The sequence below is a fragment of the Ruditapes philippinarum genome, unplaced genomic scaffold (assembly GCF_026571515.1).
Source record: "Ruditapes philippinarum isolate M1 unplaced genomic scaffold, ASM2657151v2 ctg246_1_1_1_1, whole genome shotgun sequence".
NCBI lineage: Eukaryota > Metazoa > Mollusca > Bivalvia > Venerida > Veneridae > Ruditapes > Ruditapes philippinarum.
In genome coordinates this window covers 42,833-49,036 of record NW_026856135.1, presented here as the reverse complement: position 1 = coordinate 49,036, position 6,204 = coordinate 42,833, and positions in this window count along the sequence as shown.

Genomic DNA, 6,204 nt, shown 5'->3' with positions numbered 1-6,204 from the left:
AAAATATCATCTTATCACACACGCGTGCAGATTTTTCGACACCGTAAAAATGGTATTGCACGGCCGTGCATATATTTTGACGTGACGTCATTAGCGTTATTTAAACATAGCGTAATGACGCGCTTAATGTAAGCGTTATACTATAGGCGCGTCAGTGAAAAACCAAAAATTACTATTTTTTCACCTGAAACGGTCTTTTTTAGTGTATGTGATCAATAGAGTATGAAATTCATTAAGTTCATTACTGAATTTATTGAACTGGTTGAATAAAATAATATCATGCTCGCCAGAGGCTCGCATACTATATTTTTACTCAACTCGTTCCATAAATTAAGTATTGAACTTACACTCATTCAATATCCTCTATATCTGGTTAAAATTGGTTTTTAACATATATCACTTTTAAGTATGAAGGCACTCACCAATGTTTATGTTAAGTTTTAATTTACAAATGTATGGGATTTTTAAGTGTAAATTTGAGAATTTAACAGTCAGGAATTGGATTTCGCTGTAAATTTTCTATTTGGACTGGTGCTTTTGTCCCATATAAGCTGCATATCTAAACAAGAACGTGTTTGTTAACCACACATGGCCCGGCTCATATTCTTGTATATATACATACACACACAATTTTAATTAATTAATATTATGCGCGCCAGAGGCTCATATAATATAATTTTATTCAACTCGTGCAATAAATTCAGTATTGAACTTACGCTGATTCAATATCCTCTATGTTCAGTACTTTTTACGTTATCACTGGATCCAGTTTATGTGTTAAATTTGCCATAGTTTCAGTCTATTTGTTGTCAAAGCAACCAGAATTTTCAACATAGAAAGATAACAAAAAACGTGCATAACCTCCATACTGCCATCTATCCATATGTAAAGTTTCATTAAAATATTTTCAGTACTTTTTAAGTTATCGCGGGATCCGTTCCGTTTTAGGTTAACATCGTACAGCCAGATGGATGGTTCAATTACTATATGCCCGAGGGTATAAAATCCATGAAATTTATTATTTTTAAGGATGTCCAAGCTTTCCAAGTATGTCTAATGAAAATAACTTGGTCCAATTAATACCCAAAAGTTTTCACGCTATAATATTTCTCAAAAAAAATATTTCAATGTATTCTTCTGTTTATAAGGCAAAGATTGCCACAAGGACTAAAAGACAAAGAGTCTTTCATCATCTATTGTCACAGGTGGTTGGTATTTCAACAGAGGAGGTTTACAACATATACGAGGAGGAGTGCGAAAAACTGAACGAATTTTCAGGTATGTTATAAAATATCCAGAGTGTCAAACCATTAAAAGAAAATAATTTCAGCTTACTGCGAACTTACTTAAATATCTGAATGTTTCTTCCAAATCTTCCAGGTACAAACAAGCCTTTCCATCTACATGTGTATTCCTATATAAAAAAAGAATTATAGAAATCTACTGAACAATTTCATTACTTAAAAAATAAAATGTTAGAAACAAAATTGATCCAAAAAGCCCGGTATAATTGGCATACATATAAAAAATTAATTCAAAAGAACAATGTTCCATTGCATTTATTCAGATCATGGAATTGTCAACCACAGTTACTGACTTGTAAGATAATCGAGCCTTATTCATGAAATTTTCAAACAATTTTGTCTACATACAAGAGGGCCATCTTGGCCCTAGATCCCTCACCTGACCAATCAAACAAATCACAGCAATAAGGTAGCACTCCACAGTTAATTTCAAGTTCCTGCCTTCAATTTCCTACAAGCAATTCTGATACCAAACTACACATCCTGGAAAAGAAAACACATTTGTTGATAACATACATGTATATGACATAAGATTGCATATCTACAATGAAATTATCCCAACTGCAATAGGCAGGCGGTAATAAAACTCAATTCAAACACCGTCTATGCTTTAGTTACTCCCTATAAATGCAAAATATCACACAGAAACTGGTGCTCGACCTTGTAGATTTTTAGCTACTGCTAAAAGTTTGTACCCCCCGGCAAAATGACCTTTTTTGTTATTACCGTACATGCTGATGAAAAGGAATGTTTACAAAAACATTCAGCCTTGACTTCTATAATCAACAGCATGTGATTTCTGGCCATGTTTTCGAATTTGCCAGTGATCATATTAGATGTCACAAAAACAAAATTCAGTCTGAAAATGCATTTTAAAAGACAACCAGTCATTTAAATCCTGAATAGCCACTATATTCAAGAAATCCCTTGCCATTCTAAGCTGGGGCTTACATTACTGTGGTGTGCTACCTAACCTTGACATGCATCTTACCAAGTTTCATGACAGTAAAGTCAAAAATGTACAAACTCATAATAGGAATTACATAGTCAAGCAAATTGACTAAGTTTGATGACAACTTTCTTAAAAATGTAACCACTAGAATGTTAACAAGGTTTTTCCATATAATGTCGGTGTGAACGAGTTTTTTCAGCACTGGTGACCCATATTCAAACGTTCAGACCAATTTCAGATCAAAACTGGATCCGCTAGAGAGTTAACATGATTTTTCAATTTTAAGCTCCGGTGACCTAGTTTTTCATCCGAGGTGACATAGGAGCATTTACATAGATAAGTTTGATAATGATTAAGGCAAAAATGTGAACGCTACAGCGTTTACCAACAAGTGTGGACGGACGACACACGACGGATGACGGACATTCTAAAAAGTAATTATACATGTAATTGATAAAGAATGTATCATTTTCTTAGAGAAGAATTCTCACATTGTTTTTAAAGTTCTTTAATTAATTAATTTTTATTTTTCTGATTTGGTTTAAACATATTTTTATTCAGATAATATATACATGTTAATAATTTACAATTTAAGCAGAAAGGAATTGGACCGAGAGCTACAATAGCTCATAGTAGTCCTCTCCTTTAACAAAAGCAATATGTTTACATAATACATGGCTTATCATAATTTTAATTAAACCCTATAAAGAAAAAGAAACGAAGAAAGAATAAAAAAATACAAATACATGTATGCAATTGAAAGAAAATAATAAAGAGAAAGATGGAGAAAAGAGGAGTTTGCGGATGTTTCATTTGTCGTTTTGGTACGAACATCATTTATGGGAAAAAAACTTGTGTGATGACAACTAGTATATTACATATTACAATCTTTTAGTATCTCTTATAAATTTTTGAACAAATTTGAGGATGGCATGTCATGCAAATGGAGATACTAGTTGCTTGTTTTGAATCAATCTTAAGATGGAGTTTTCTAGTGTATAGTTGTTTTTTGTTTTCAGTAAACATTACGTTATTCCCGATACAAGACTGAGAAAAAGGAGAAAGAATATCAACACTAGAGGAAAACTATATTTAAATGCACATCCGGGTATTGACATGAAGTAATCTACAAAATAGTTATTTAAAAAAATCCGCATATATAAATAAGAGATAAAGAGAGAAAAAGATACAAAAAAGGAAAGCATGATGTGGTAAGAATAATTTAAAGGAAGAAATGTTGTTCTTGGATAACATACATTAATTTCAACGAAGTTTTAACTAAATACTAGACTTTGAAAGGTATTTAGAAATTTAAAATTACCAATTTCATTATCTCATTTTTGAGTAAAAAAGCAACAGTATTTACTTATACATAATCGTCAACAAGTACTAAAATGCAAACACACACACACAGGCACGTACACACGCACGCACGCACGCACACACACACAAAATCATTAATGTAGTTTGCTTTAAGAAGTCACATCTATGTAAATTGAAATTGCAAGACCAAGTATGAAAAAAAGCAACGATGTAAACTAATACAAATACATCTTTTAACCTTTGCTATCTTTATCATAGTGTTGATTAAGATAACTAAGAAAAGATTCAGTGTAAACATAACTTATACAAAACTTGAAAACTGCAACTGGTCATGATTAACAAAAGTTAGGATTAAAATTACATAAATACTGAAAATTGAATTTATTGTATAAAATAATACATTGCATTTCAGGCAGTCACTTGAGTTAAATAATACGTTATGAGATTTGTAGTCAATTTACGGTAAAATTAAATAAATTTATAATTAAACTTGTCAAATGAAAATAGTATGAATATAAAAGTGTATTTGCTATAATAATGCACAAAGTGGAATAAGAGTATAATGATCTAAACTGAATGAAAACCTTTGATATCTTAAACTTTCATCACCTGAAATATTTGTAATTTAACAGACACAAACGCAATAGTATTTATCAATGATAAAAAGAATAAGTAATAACAGTTTTTCAATAGTTTATCCATTACGTAAGTGTAAATATAGCCTAAGCATACAGCAGATAAAAAGTATAAGTGTAAATATAACCTAAGCATACAGCAGACGATAACGTCCGATCATCATTTTTCTGATTTCACTATTAAAGGTAAAAATACTTTTTCAGATGAGAACATATCAACAGAAAATATACTTAATAGGATTCCTTTTTTCATCAAAGATCTCATTGCGAATAAGACCAGAGATGACATACAGATAGACATAAGTGTTATGATTAACGGAAAGGAAGTCAGCAAGAACAGTAAAATCGAAAGCATTATCAAAACAACAAAGGAGACAATAAGAATTACAATGGAAAAAAAACCTTTATCACAAGAATAAAAAATATGAATATGTATTTTGAAAGATTTTCCCTTAAAGTTTGTGTATTGGCGATCGGGATATATAAATTCAATTTTAAAAAATAAAAAATATACATCCTGTCTTACCTATTATGCTAAAATGTGCCTGATTTGTTTTCTTCCTTATCATCATGTTGCAGCATTCACATGTCTAATTGCTACATTTGTTGCCTAAATTCAGAACAACACTAGTTATTTAATTGCATATATTCTGCATTTTTAATGGTTACTTGCCAGACTACGTTCTTTCAAATTCGGCCAAAATTTAAGGGTATTTCTTTCAAATTGTAATGTCAAAAAATAAAATAAAGGATATTGAATGAGTGTAGACGTTATACTCAATTTATTGAACGAGTTGAATTAAATCATATTATGTGAATCTCTGGCGAGCATTATATTGTTTTATTTAACGAGTTTAATAAATTTAATATTGAATCTACATGAATATAATATTCTATTCATTACATATATAAATAAACAACAGTAATCTGTTGAAAAGAGTCATTTTCGATGATGCACCTACAGTGTAACGCTAACATTAGGGTGCTTTAACGCAATGTATATATATAGCGCAATGATGTCACGCCACCGTGTTATAATACTACTAGTGTAATATCGTTTATAATAAATGGCTTTTTTACACTCCTGGGCCGCAGTTTTTGTGATAAAAGTATATAGTAAACAGAACATTCAAGTTTATTTTGTAAATATAGGATAAATATTCATCTTGTGGTATAGAAATCATCAATCTCGTGGACACCACCACAAATGAGATATTTATTTTCAAACCACTTGAGGAAAATAAATCCTATACTGGGACAAATAAAAAACTCGAATGTCCTCTGTCTATATTTATGCAGAAAAGCATTGTGTCTCAGACTATATAAAAAAGTATTCAATGTGAAATGTTAGAAATAATTACAGATATGTACTAAAAATGTAAAATCATTTACTTTTATAATTGCTATTTACATTATTTTCACGATTATGCCAATAGCTTACTTTTAGGGAGGTTATTTCTTGCATATCAGACAGGATTGTCTACCGTTTGTGTAGTGCTAGAATACCCTAACTTACACTCCCATGTAAGACAAATCGCATGCTTTAAATGACATCATTGTCATACGCCTTTTATGAATGAATATCGTTCAAAGGATGACGTCATTTTAACGTTATAAATAAAGTTTTAAGTTCATACGCTACTATTATAAAATTAACAGAGTACTGAAAATATCAGTTTTTCGTAATTTCTGTTCCGAAAACAAATAACATTTAATATGCAAGATGAAAGAAACAAACACTGGTTGTCGGTATTGAAGAGAATATCTAGCTCTCGGGTACCTGTTTAGGGAAAACTCAGCAGAGCCTTGTTACGGCCGTAAACAGTTACCATCGAGCTAGATATTCCGGTCTGTACCGGCAGCCGGTGTAAGATTCTTATAATCTCCTCTTTTGGGAGGATTCAGAACTTTATTTACAAGAAAAACTTGAAAAGATTGACGTTGAAAATTTTATCAAATTATTTTGACTTAACTTCCTTATTATCATTTG